At 34.8% G+C, this 13,686-nt stretch overlaps 1 pseudogene; it reads left to right on the top strand.

Moving 5' to 3' along the window:
* Nucleotides 1–11,259, top strand: part of LOC112024858 (wall-associated receptor kinase 2-like) — a 43,723-nt pseudogene extending 32,464 nt beyond the window's left edge.
* The last annotated feature ends 2,427 nt before the right edge of the window (nt 11,260–13,686 follow it).

The raw sequence follows: 13,686 nt of genomic DNA, 5'->3' as shown, positions 1-13,686 counted from the left end.
AGTCATAAATATAAATCAATACGCAGTGAATCATAAAGCAACAAGAATCAATAAAAAATATCATGTATATCAATCAATGTTACTCCCCCTAACATGAATATCCCAAAAAATGATATACAAAGTGAAGCACATAGATACAATCTAAAACTCCACAAGCTCCTCTAAAAAAAAAAAAAATCTCCCCCTAACAACAAAAACTCTACTACAAGTCAAAACTCCACTCCCCCTTTTTGTGACGGAATGCCAAAGGGCAATCACAAGTCGCCATCAAAAGGAGGTGGTGAGGGTGAATGAAGACGCGCAAGATCAGCTCGGAGAGCACGCATCTCATCCAGCAAGTCCACCAAAATCTGACCATGAGCCTGCTGAACAGTCATGACAGTCTCCAAAGTACGACGAACATCAAAGTCGGCCGAAGGAGATGGAGGAACATCAGCAGCAGCAGCATCATCACCAACTGGAATAGGAATATCCTCACCAGCAAGACCTGCAGAAGAAGAAGGAGGAGGTGCGCTACTAGAGGGCTCAGATCTAGGGTGTTTAGAACCAGCTCGAAGATGAGCGGCCCTCTGTCTAAGAAAAGACGCACCTAAAGGACCTATCACATGGACGGGCTCAGAGGAAGGAAAGTCACTAAGACCAAGATAGAGAAGAATCCTATGAATGAAAATAGGATGAACAAGAGCATGAGCAGTAGATGAACTCCTATAAACTTCGTTCAAAGAACGAAGAAAAAGATGGGGAAAACTAATAGGAGCATCAGTAACAAGAGCGTACAGAAAAACACACCTCTCAAGAGGAATGGTGTGAACATGGGAAATAGGCCAGATCGAATGACAAGCTATCCGAAAGAACAGATAGTGCAACCCAGAGAGCTCAGCAGAAGTGATCCGAGGATCAGAACCCCACTGGACAGTAGTACCAGTGACGTATGACAAAACATCGCTAATCTCGGGAGACTCATCATAAGGATAGACAGGATGCTGGACCAAAGGTACCCCTAGAGCATCAGCCACTACCCGAGGAGTAATGGTGTACTCTACGCCTCGTATCCAACTCTTAACTAGAGTGTTGGAATCATAGACGCGGATAGAGATGTTCGAATAGAACTCTCTAATCAAGGCAGAAGGTGGAGGAGGATCAGAAACATCCACCAAGGGTAACCAACCCCGACGCTCAAAATTTGCCCTAATGGCAGGATCAAGCTCATCTAATAGCACAGAACGCTCAGCCCAAATCTTTCTCTTAACGGTCAGTTTCTCAAAAGTCTCTTGGTTTTCCTCACTCGGAAACCTCTCACTATCAAAGGATGGAGGGGGTGAAGGAGAAGGTGAGGGAACACTCCTACGGGCTCTAGTTTTCCTAGGCATAGTGCTAAGGAAAGGACAGAGACACACAGAGAAAAACACAAAGAAACAAGAGAAAACAAAACCAAGGGCAGACTGCAAATTAGCACAATAAATAATATAGAACAAAAATCTATATGATGCATGAACAATAACATGTTGTGATGCATGATCTAAATGCAGTGACAAATTAAGTTTAATTGAGAGTAATTGGACAAAATTGGCTTGAACAAGGAATTTCTATCAAAAATCCCAAAAATTTGAAAAACCACTTGAAAATTTTGCAACAAATTGATGAATTAAGCATTACAAAACACAGCACATAGATTATAATGCTTAATTACACCAACACAACAAGCCAATTTCATCAAATTCTATCCAATTTAACAAAAGCCCCAATTCGGATCAAGAACAAACCCTAGAATTTTCAATTTTTCACAAAACACAAAATTGATCAAATTAACCACCAAGGATCATTAATATAATGTGTCCCCACAAAAACCCAATGATCAATTTCATAAAATAAGGTTTGAATCAACAGAAAATCCAAAAAGAATAAAGTCCGAAAATTACCCTTAAATGCATGGATTTATGCATGAAATAATGAAAATAACATCAAAAGGAAGGGCAAAAGAGTCTTACCGGCTTGAGGAAAGAGAGATTTTGCAAAAACAACGGAGGAAAACGACAAAAATCTGAACTGTGGAGCCTTGCCAACGCGGAGAGAGAGAAAAAGTTTGAAAAAGGTTTGAATAGAACCTTTGAAAAAGTCAGAACTGAACTTTTAAAAAGCTTTTCCACGATATTCGATCGATCGAAAATTACATTCGATCGATCGAAAAGCACAGTCATTTTAAGACAAATGAGAGCACTTTTTCGATTGATCGAAAAACAGGTTGGATCGATCGAAATGGGCAGAGGCTCACTAAATTTTGGAAAAATCACAGTTTTTGAAAGACACAAGCCGAATTTTGAAAATAACTCCTCAAAGCATTAAATTGAAGAAACAAAATGCATGAGTATGAGATGGAATGCTTTTTCAAAAACCCAAAATTTTGAACCCAATATTCTTAAACAAATTTCAATCAAACTCCCATTGTATTTTCTCAAGCAACAAATATGTTGTGCATAAATCTCAAGATATTTTCAAACTTGGTTGGTCAGACCAAAAACACACACTAGCATGTACAGTGTTTAACAAAGAGTAACTTGTGTCGTGTGTGATACTAGCAAAAACTTGAGATACATGTGAGGTGATATGTGAATAGCAATCAATCACAAAGTCTACACAATTCATCACATAGAATTTAAAAGAGACTATCACCTAAAGAGTTACATCCTATAACTCCCACATCTCCTAGAACAAAAGCTTGCAATCATGTAAGTTTCTTGCATTTTTGCCTCTTATTTGTATGAGATGGCATTCAGCCTAATAGTACACACCGGTTTGAATTAAGTGAATTGGCATCAAGCCTAATAGTACACACCAGTTTTAATTTAATTTGAGGCTACACCTTATGTTCTTTTTGTGCATGTGCTACACTTTCTCGAGCACAGAATCTTATGATATGCACTAAGGTGTTCATGATTGGCTAGTGAACAGTGGTGAGATGGTTATTTATGCCTTTCTCAAAAGGATCAAGTCCGACAGTCAAATAACATGTGACTTCAAGATTAAGACAAAGTGATAAACACCATAAACATCTTTCCCACACAACATGCACTACAAAACTTCAACTAGTAAAGTGCAATAAATAAGCTTATCAAAGCTAAACAAGGTACATAAACATGTTATGTAAAGATAATATGGCCAATCCTTGATTATAAATCCAAGATATATAATACAAAACACAAAAATCTTTTTGGTTTTAACAAACTTTATAACCAAAAACAAAAAAGCACATATTATGCTAAATGAACAATGCAAATGCAATGCATGACAGTGCAAAACTAAGCTATAAAGGGTACACAAACAAGAAATATCAATTTCTTAATTAACCCTTGAGTACATGTACAAACTAGTACATACTCATTCAAAATCAAAAATAGCTTAGCACAAACTATTCAAGTTTCTCCACAATGTCAGGCATGTTCTAAATCAAGAGAGATATAACAATTCATGTAATCCTCAAAAAGAAAAACTAGACACAAAATAAAATATTTTTGTCTTTTTGAAATTTTTCAATGTTTTTGGATTTTTTTTTTAATAAAAAAAACAACCTAAAAAACAAAACAACCAAAAACAAAAAACAAAACATGTCCACAAATAATTGAAAGAATTAAATCAGGGACAAGTTAGCAACACTCACCTTGGAGAATCTTTTCTCACCCATCTAGCACGAGTCTTTGGCTTTGTAGGTGAAAATCCATGTGAAGCAGAGTGTATTTGAGGGATTATACCAATCTTCTGAGAGAGACTAAAATCCTGCAAATTCCTTTCACAAGCCAACAAGCTCAAATTTTTCAAAAAAGTATGAAACAATTTATATGGACTTATGGCAGGAGAAATATCATCACATATCCTAGATTGACATACAGAATGCTTAAATTTCATTTTATGACAATTAGGACGAATGTGACCGGAGACACCACAAAAGTGACAAACAGGAACAAATTTAGGAACATCAGTATTCCTAATAGCAAATCTAGTCTCAGATTTTGGTTTTTGCCTCAACAAAGAACAATTTGGTCTAATATGACCAACAACACCACAAAGGTGACAAGTAGGCACAAAAACAGATTTATTATGCTCTCTAACAGTAGGATTAGACTTAGGTTTAGAAACTTCAGCGTCTACATCAGAACTTTTACCTTTGTCTAACCTAGCAAAATAAGCCTTCTCTTTATTATTCCTCTTAAAAGGAGGGATATAAACTTTCTCAGTTTTAGGCTTAAGAGAAACAGAAACACTTCTGTTATCATCAACAAGTTTGGTATTAGACAAATTTTCCAATTTAGCTTCAGCCTCAGCTAACTTTTGTTCCAAACTTTTCATCTTCTCATCTTGAGAGGAAATTTGATTTCTCAAAAATTCATTCTTTTTATTAGACTCATCTAATCTCACAATCAAATCCTCTTTTTCAAGATTAGCCAATTTTAACTCTTCCTTGAATTTCTTAGAAATTTTCAAAGATTTAGATAATTCCTTACGAAGAGTTTCAAAAGCATCAAAAAAATCAACAGAAACAATAGTGTCCTTTTTATTCAAAACATCACAGGCATCAATAAAATCAGCAGAAGCATGAGCAGAAATATGATCAGAAAGACACTTCAAATTATCCATGACAACAGGGGTCAAGGATCAGCTCTTAGATCAAAAGATCTACAACAAGAAGAGCTACCCGCTCTGATACCACTTGTTGGAAATTTAGACCCCTTAAACACACAGATTGCGTAGTCTAGATTAATTAGCCAAGTTGTTACTTAGTCAAATTAAGCAATTCTAGGTTAAAACAATCCAAACAATCATATCAAAATATAATGCAGCGGAAAATAAATAACACAAGATATGATCACCCAGGAAACCACACGGTAAAAACCTGGGGAGGATTTGACCCACCGATCCTCAAGGCTAACCTGAATTCACTATGAAAGAATTGAAGTTCGTACAAAAGGACTACAAGCTCCCCGCTCGACTTCCTAATGCTACCCACCAGTAGAACTTCCTGACACGACCACGCGCAGGCTCCGAATCCACGGACTACTTCTTTCTTGAATTCTTCAATCAGCTACAAGCTCCCCGCTTGCTTTTCTTTTAATCTTCAATGGCAGCAACCTTGTTGATCATCAAGATGTAGAAAATATCTCTACCTTGAAAACCCTAAGTTTATGTGAAGGAAAGCTCCTCTAGGATCTCACAAGAGATTCACATAAACCGCAAATATGAGCAACAAAGACTTAGAGAGGTTTGGGTACAAAACCCTAAAAATAAAAGGAGGCACAAGAGGCACTCTAATCTCTCTCTCAGAAGTCCCAAAAACGTTCTAGGGTTTTCCTTATATATAGAAGTGTTTTACTTGAACCCCAAGACGTTTAAATAGAGTTTGGGCTGAACTGGAACTCTGCAGAAAAATAAATCTGTACGTGGTTCGATCGATCGAGTCTAATTTTCGATCGATCGAGCCTTACAGATTTAGTCCAATAAATCTGCACTCACTCGATTCTAGTTTTACAAATACACATACTTTGAGCAAGCCTAAACAAGACTAAACAACCTGTTTTGATCATGGTTTGCCAACAATACAAATTAGAGTTCTAAATACATAAATTCCTAAATCTTTAGAACCTAACAGGTCCTATTTTATTTTTAAGATATTATATAAAGATATAATGTTATTCTATTACATAACATGGCTTGGATAATTTGGTATTTACAACTATATCTTTTAATTTGAATATTTTTCTCATTATCTTTTATTCTATAAATTTGTTATTCTCTCCCCAAAGAAAGTGATATACTCTCTTTCTTGCAACTCTTGATACGTTTTTGGATTGTGTTTTTTGAGTTCGCATACAAGTCCTCTCACTCCCTCTTATATTCATGTTGAGAGATGGGTCCAAGCTCAATAAAGCAAGCAATCCATTTTCACCGTTTGTTTCATCACTCCCTGTTTAAATTTCCATAGAACATCATAGTTTGCATATATCATATTAATAATCAAGAATTGGTAAATTTAAATATTTTATATATATATATATATCTATACCTTGAATTACAACTGCTCTCCGTTTGAGCAGATAACACAATATGCAGAAAACAATCACGAGTAGAGCAACAGCTGTGAAAATTGCAATGCATATCCACTTCGTTAAAAAATGCTGCTCAAGTGGAACCTGTAGCCGCGTTTTTTAAAAAACGCGGCCATAGGCCTGTAGTGCCAATTACATGTTACAGGGTAAAAAACGCGGCTTCAGGTCTGACCTGTAGCCGCGTTTTTGGAAAACGCGGCCATAGGTCTGTTGCTGCGGTACTTAGGCCGGGTTTGTAAACGCGGCTATAGGAAACGCGGTTCTAGCCTATAGCCGCGTTTTTGGGGTCTATAGCCGCGTTTTTTAAACGCGGCTATAGACCCAGATTTTTGTAGTGTCCTTACATGGGGAGGTGAAACACAGGAGACCATTGCATGTGTTTGCTACTGGTTTCATGAAATACAAGTTCCGAAGTGTACAACATATATTGTTTCTTTTATAAAGAAACTAGGTGTTTTTGGATATTTTAAAAAAATTATTAATTTGGAAATATTGTATAGCAAATTTTTAAAGATACAGGATTTTTTTTGGGTACAAAATCTATTTAATATTTATTAAGATTTTTGAATTGCATAACTTTAAATCACTAAAATATTTTGTTTTTATTTTCATAACTTGAGCAGGAATTAGTACAAGCAATATTGGAGTGCTAGTTCTACTCATTATCATGAGGCGGCTATACAAAACAAAAAAGAAATGAAATGAAATCAAGTTAAAAAAACGATTCTTCAAAAGGAATGGTGGTTTATTGCTACAACAACAATTATCTTCAAGTGGACATAATATTCAACATACAAAAGTATTCACTTCCCAAGAGTTGGAAAAGGCAACTGATCAATTTAAGGAATGTAGAATACTTGGAAAAGGTGGGCAAGGTATGGTCTATAAAGGAATGTTAACTGATGGAAGTATCACTGCAATTAAAAAGTGCAACATTGTGGATGAGGGTAATCTTGAACAATTCATTAATGAAATTATCATTCTTTCCCAAATCAATCATAGAAATGTGGTTAAGTTAGTTGGATGTTGTTTAGAGATAGAAATTCCTTTGCTAGTCTATGAGTTCATCCCAAAGGGAACACTTTCTCAATATCTCCATTAAGAAAGTGAAGAGTTTCCACTGACTTGGGATATGTGCTTGAGGATCACCAAAGAAGTTGTAGGAGCTCTTTCTTATCTACACTCAGCAACTTCACAACCTATTTACCATTGAGATATAAAATCTACAAACATACTCCTTGATGATAAGTACAGAGCAAAAGTAGTAGATTTTGGGACTTCAAGGTCAGTGTGTAAGATAAATTTAGAGTTGCGGAATAAAATAAACATACCTCCAACTATAGTTGTTTAAGTCTTTAAAGAAAAGAAGACTCACCATATGATGATAGTGTATATAAAAGGGTCTTCTAGTCTATGGCCTTTACCTCACACATATCCTTTTGATGGAAACACAGGCTATATATATATGCTAGACTAGGGACGATGAAGATTTCCATAACTCTCCTTCCATCAAGGAGCTAAGAGTTGTAACTTCATGGTGTTTATTAACCAAATGGGTTACACCATTTGAGAGTTACTAAAGGATGTTACATCTAACATGTAAATTTCACAAACAGGAAACTTAAGACATGAAATAAGAAACTTATGACATGAGTTTCATCTTCAAATGTGGGCCACATAAATATTCTCTTTAAGGAGATATAATCCTACATTCTCCCACTTGTCCCACATGAAATTTAAATAACTCAATAAGTGCTTATCACTATGTTATAGCCACTATATTATCCATGTCACTAGTTGTGAAATGCTCCCACTCAAATAAAGAATCCAATACATGAATCATAGCGGTAATCCCCTCAATTGTAATGAGTATTTCCTTCCATGTATTACAAAGTAATGTAATCCTTACATGAGTACTTTATGGGCCATTAATTTTTTATGAATGGACTACCTATTAGCCATTTGGGTCCTCCTCTAAACATCCCCATGGATATATTGTTCTTTATTTATCCCCATGGATTAAATAAACTTTATATATATAATTTATGTGCACAAAATATATATTGTCTTTTATTCTCTAAGAACAAGCAAATATGTGTCCCAAATACAAAACAACTAAAGAGAAATTAAACATCAAATAAGTTATTATTAAGTCCCATATGTTCCACGTGGTCTTTATATGGTTTGGTCGGCAAACCTTTAGTGATGGGATCAACAATCATTAGCTTAGTACTAATATGCTCGATGGACACCTTTTGTTTCTTAACATTCTCTCTAACCTTGAGGTACTTTATTTCGATATGCTTACTTTTGCTTCCACTTTTATTATTCTTAGAGAAAAAAATTGCAGCCAAATTGTCACAAAAAATCTTTAGAGGTCTGGATATAGAATTGACAATCTTGAGACCTACGATAAAATTTCTTAACCATAATATTTGTATTGTCGCTTTATAGCATGCAACAAATTCTGCCTCCATGGTAGACGAAGCAACAAGTGTTTGCTTAGTACTTCTCCAAGATATAGCTCCTTCAGAAAGAAGGAAAATATATCATGAAGTAGACTTTCTTGTGTCTACACACCCGGCAAAATCCGAATCTGAATAACGAATCACCTTCAATTGATCAGTATGTCTGTAAGTCAACTTGTAATCCTTGGTACCTTGCAAGTACCTCATAACCTTTTTCACAGCTTTCCAATTATCCAAACCAAGATTACTTTGATATCGACCTAATAACTCCACTATAAGCCCGATATCAGGCCTTGTGCAGACTTGTGCATACATCAGGCTACCTACCGCAGATGCATACGGTATGTTCTTCATTTGCTCTTGCTCTAATTCATTTTGAGGACATTGATTCTTACTAAATTTGTCTCCTTTCGTAATGGGTGCTACTGTAGGTGCACAATCTTTCATTCTGAATCTCTTCAATACTTTTTCAATGTAGGCCTTTTGAGATAGTCCTAACACTCTTTGTGATCTGTCTCTATGAATCTCAACGCCAATGACATATGAGGCTTCACCTAAATCCTTCATCTCAAAGTTTTGGGAGAGAAATTGTTTTGTCTCGTGTAGCAAGCCCAAATCACTACTTGCAAGTAGAATGTCATCCATATATAGGACTAGGAAAATGTATTTGCTCCCACTGACCTTAAGGTATAAACATTGATCAACAATGTTCCCAACAAATCCATATGAAGTGATAACATTGTGAAACTTTATATACCAATGTCGTGAGGCCTGCTTTAGCCCATATATAGATTTCTTTAACTTGCAAACCAAATTATTTTATTTATCATCATAAAATCCTTGAGGTTGGACCATGTATATCACCTCTTCTAGATCCCCATTCAAGAATGCCATTTTCACATTCATTTGATGTAACTCTAAATCAAAATGAGCTACTAAGGCTATGATTATTCTAAACAAATCCTTCTTAGAAACCGGAGAGAAGGTTTCATGGTAATCAATGCCTTCTTTTTGAGTGAAACCCTTGGCTACAAGTCTAGCTTTATATCATTCAATATTACCAGAAGCATTTCTTTTGGTTTTATAAACCCATTTGCAGCCAATAGCTACTGCTTCCTTTGGCAACTCAACGAGATCCCAAACTTGATTTTTAGCCATAGACTCCATCTCTTCCTTCATGGCATCATACCAAAGTGTGGAATTACTATCACTCATGGCTTGAGAAAACGTAGTTGGATCATCTTTAGGCCTGATATCAAAATTAGACTCTTGGAGATATACAACATAATCATCAGAAATTGCTAGTTTCCTCATTCTTGAGGATCTTCTTACACCTTCTGCTTCTCTTGTATTTTTAGAAATTGCAGCAGTTGGTTTAATACAAGCTTGTTCTTGATGGGTTTGTTGCTCCTCAAGGATATCATTTGAGGGCAGTTCAATAAAATCTTGTGCCTTCTCAAACTCTATCCTTCTAGGAAAAGAACTCCCACTAAGCTTGAAGTCCTCAAGAAATTTAGCATTTCTAGCCTCAACTATTCTTGGAGTGTGAGAACGACAATAAAACCTAAACCCTTTGGAGTTTACTGCATAGCCAATAAAATATCTGCTAGTTGTCCTTGGGTCTAGTTTCTTTATATGTGGATTATAAATCCTTACTTCAACAGAACAACCCCATATGTGCAAATGATTTAAACTCGGCTTCCATCCATGCCATAATTCAAAAGGTGTTTTGGAAACAACCTTAGATGGAACCCTTTTTAAGATATACACGGCGGTTTTTAAAGCTTCACTCCATAAGGATAAAGGAAGATCAGAGTTACTCATCATACTCCTTACCATATCCATAAGTGTACGATTCCTCCTTTTAGAGTTGTGGAATAAAATAAACATACCTCCAATCATAGTTGTTTAAGTTTTTAAAGAAAAGAATACTCACTATATGATGATAGTGTATATAAAAGGGTCTTCTAGTCTATGGCCTTTACCTCACACATATCCTTTTGATGGAAATACAGGCTATATATATAGGCTAGACTAGGGACCCTTTTAGATAAAGATTTCCATAACTCTCCTTCTATCAAGGAGCTTAAAAGTTGTAACTTCATGGTGTTTATTAACCAAATGGGTTACACCATTTGAGAGTTACTAAAGGATGTTACATCTAACATGTAAATTTCACAAATAAGAAACTTAAGACATGAAATAAGAAACTTATGACATGAGTTTCATCTTCAAATGTGGGCCACATAAAAATTCTCTTTAAGGAGATATAATCCTACACAGTGAACATTGACCAAACTCATCTAACAATGGCAGTATATGGCACTTTTGGGTATTTAGACCCAGAATATTTCCAAACAAGCCAATTTACAGAAAAGGGTGATGTTTATAGTTTTGGTGTAGTCCTTGCTGAACTCTTAACTGGAGAAAAACCAATCTCTTTAGTAAGAATACAAGAAAGTAGGAGTCTTGCAAAATATTTCGCCCTTTCAATGGAAGAGGGCATTCTATTTGATATTCTCGATGCTAGAGTGAAGAAGGAAGATGATATACAAGAGATCATGGTCGTTGCTGAGCTTGCAAAAAGATGCCTAGAATTGAATGGGAAGAGACGTCCTTCAATGAGGGAGGTCACAAAAGAGTTAGAGAGAGTTCGAAAAACTTTTAATGGTCAAGAAAATTATGAAAAAGTTTGATATTGTTAAAATGGAAGAAACAAATCCTTGTGATGATGTTTCTACACCGACTCAATCAATTTTAGAAACTAGTGCAACTGCAACATTCGACGCCCTATCACTATATTATCTTTGACATCAGCGTGATTGATAAAATTGTTTTAGGTAATAATTTGCTTTCAATTTCATATTAACTTGTTTAAGACCATTTTAATGTACTATTATTATCTTGTCTATTTTTTTTGTAATTTACTTAAGTATTTCATTGTGTATTTTAGATTCAACCCACGGGCTTAACATGATAGTTTTGTAGCTATTCATATGAAGCACAATGAGTTTCTCACACAACATTTCATAAGGTAGTTCATTCAATAACGTGATGACCTTAACCCCAAGGTGTTGGCTTAGTGGTTCCTAAGGCTTCACAATATTCTTGAGATTCTGAGTTTGAAACTTGTTGTCAGTATCTTGAGCCACATCCATAGGATTCTTCCTTATAATAACCTGGTATGTGTGGGACGGAGTGATTGTATATACTCAAAAAAACAATCAGATACTCCAAAAAGTCTGGATATATACCAATATTTGTCAAAAAAATGATATGTCAACCACGACCCAATTTTTCAATCCATTTTATGAGAGAGGATTCAAGTATTGTCAAATTAAGTTTGTTGAGAATTTCTATTCATGCCTTGTATCTTGGCAATGTGGCACGTGCGTATGCCTAAGGAAAAAGCTAAGTACACATGTGACCCAAAATATGTATTTTGTGCATTTACCCACATATGACATGCACCATGTGGGAAACAATAGCACTTCCGTGCATTGTATGTAGAACACTAATGTGGCACAATAACCCTAATGAGAAACTCTTTCCGATTTTCTCCATGAAAATAAGGTGAAAAATTCCTAGATATTTGCCATTGTGAACACCAAGACCCAGTGAACCAACAATGGCAACTAGTGAGTGAGTGTGTGAGAGATCAAGATAATTAAGATGTTGGTCCTTCTCCCTAATGGTGAGTGGATGTGTTTTGAAAAAGAGTTTCTCCTAAGTTTAATTCCTCTAAAGTCTAAACTTAAATTAGATAAAATTGTGTTTATAACTAAAAAGTAGGTCCAAGTTTCAGGGAAGGTGATAGGTGTCAATACCAAATTTGTTTCTGCCTTCCATTTTTGTGCAAAATTTCCAGTTCAAGCCTTGAAAGGTTATTTGGTTAAAATGAATTGGAAATTATTGTGTACTTCTCGAGTACTATAAATGCGTACTCTCTTCTCTCACATAAATGGTAGGTCCCACTAATTAAATTAATGGTGGGACTCACCATTCATGTAAGAAGAAGGAGTAAGCATTTATAGTATTTCGGGAATACCTAATAATTTTTCAAAATGAAATAGTATATGGGGATTGGGTGAATTTTGGGCTAATTTGACTATTGAGCAACTTGGTCAAAGTGAGCTACTTTTGAGATTTTAGATTCCTATAAAACATCAAACTGATTCATCCAATAACCGATTGGAAGAAACTAATTTATTTAATGCAATTCCTTAAAATGCAATTTTTAAAAATTTTAATACTCAAAATGAAATATTTGCATGTAAATCGACATTGGACAAAATTAAAATTGCAAATTAAATTTCATATTTTCTTTAATATAAATCTCTTAGCCCCAGGTAAAACAAAACTCTTTTCTTGAAAAATATGATAAATTTTCATATCTTTTTGTGAAATTTTTAGCTTGAATCAAGATATTTGGTACCGGTTTTCTATATGAATTAATATTACCCTTCTCAAAAAGAAAAATATTAGTTTGGACCATTTGAAGGTGTTTGGTAGAGTAGTTTGAGATGAAATTTTTGTAGTTTTTTAAAATACGTGTGGGTGAAAAAGTATATGAAAATATGTATAATATTATTTAAAATGTAAAAATGTGCATTTGAGATTGAAAAACAAAAAGGCCCTTAGTTAGAATAGATTCATTGAGTTATGAGTCATATATGTTTTCTTTACGTAGGTTAAGACTATTGTAGTAGGCGATTCTATTGTTTTTTTTTTTTTTTTTTTTTTTTTTTTTTTTTTTTTGCTGAAAAGGTGATTCTATTGTTAAGTAGCGTTGAAATAGTCCATTTGATAAATTATATTCTATTGTTTATGTTCTAAAATTTATTTTACTCTTGTCATGTCACTTTTTCTTGCATTCACCCTCTGTCGAGTCTGTTTGTCTACTGAATTTACACTCTTCAGTTCACTCTTTGATTTGACTTTAAAACTATTTAATTTTAGTTTTATTTTTTATTTTTTATTTTTTTTTATGTGTATTGTTTACTTTGTTTGTTGTCTTCTGGTTAATATAGCGCCTCCAAATCCTATGACTAGAGTGAATCCACGGTGGTCAGCACCTAACTACAAAATAAATGTTTATGGGGGCATCTTTGCCCAATTACAGA

Source organism: Quercus suber, unplaced genomic scaffold (assembly GCF_002906115.3).
Source record: "Quercus suber isolate HL8 unplaced genomic scaffold, Cork oak 2.0 scaffold_387, whole genome shotgun sequence".
Classification (NCBI taxonomy): Eukaryota; Viridiplantae; Streptophyta; class Magnoliopsida; order Fagales; family Fagaceae; genus Quercus; species Quercus suber.
This window is presented reverse-complemented; position numbering and strand designations above follow the sequence as displayed.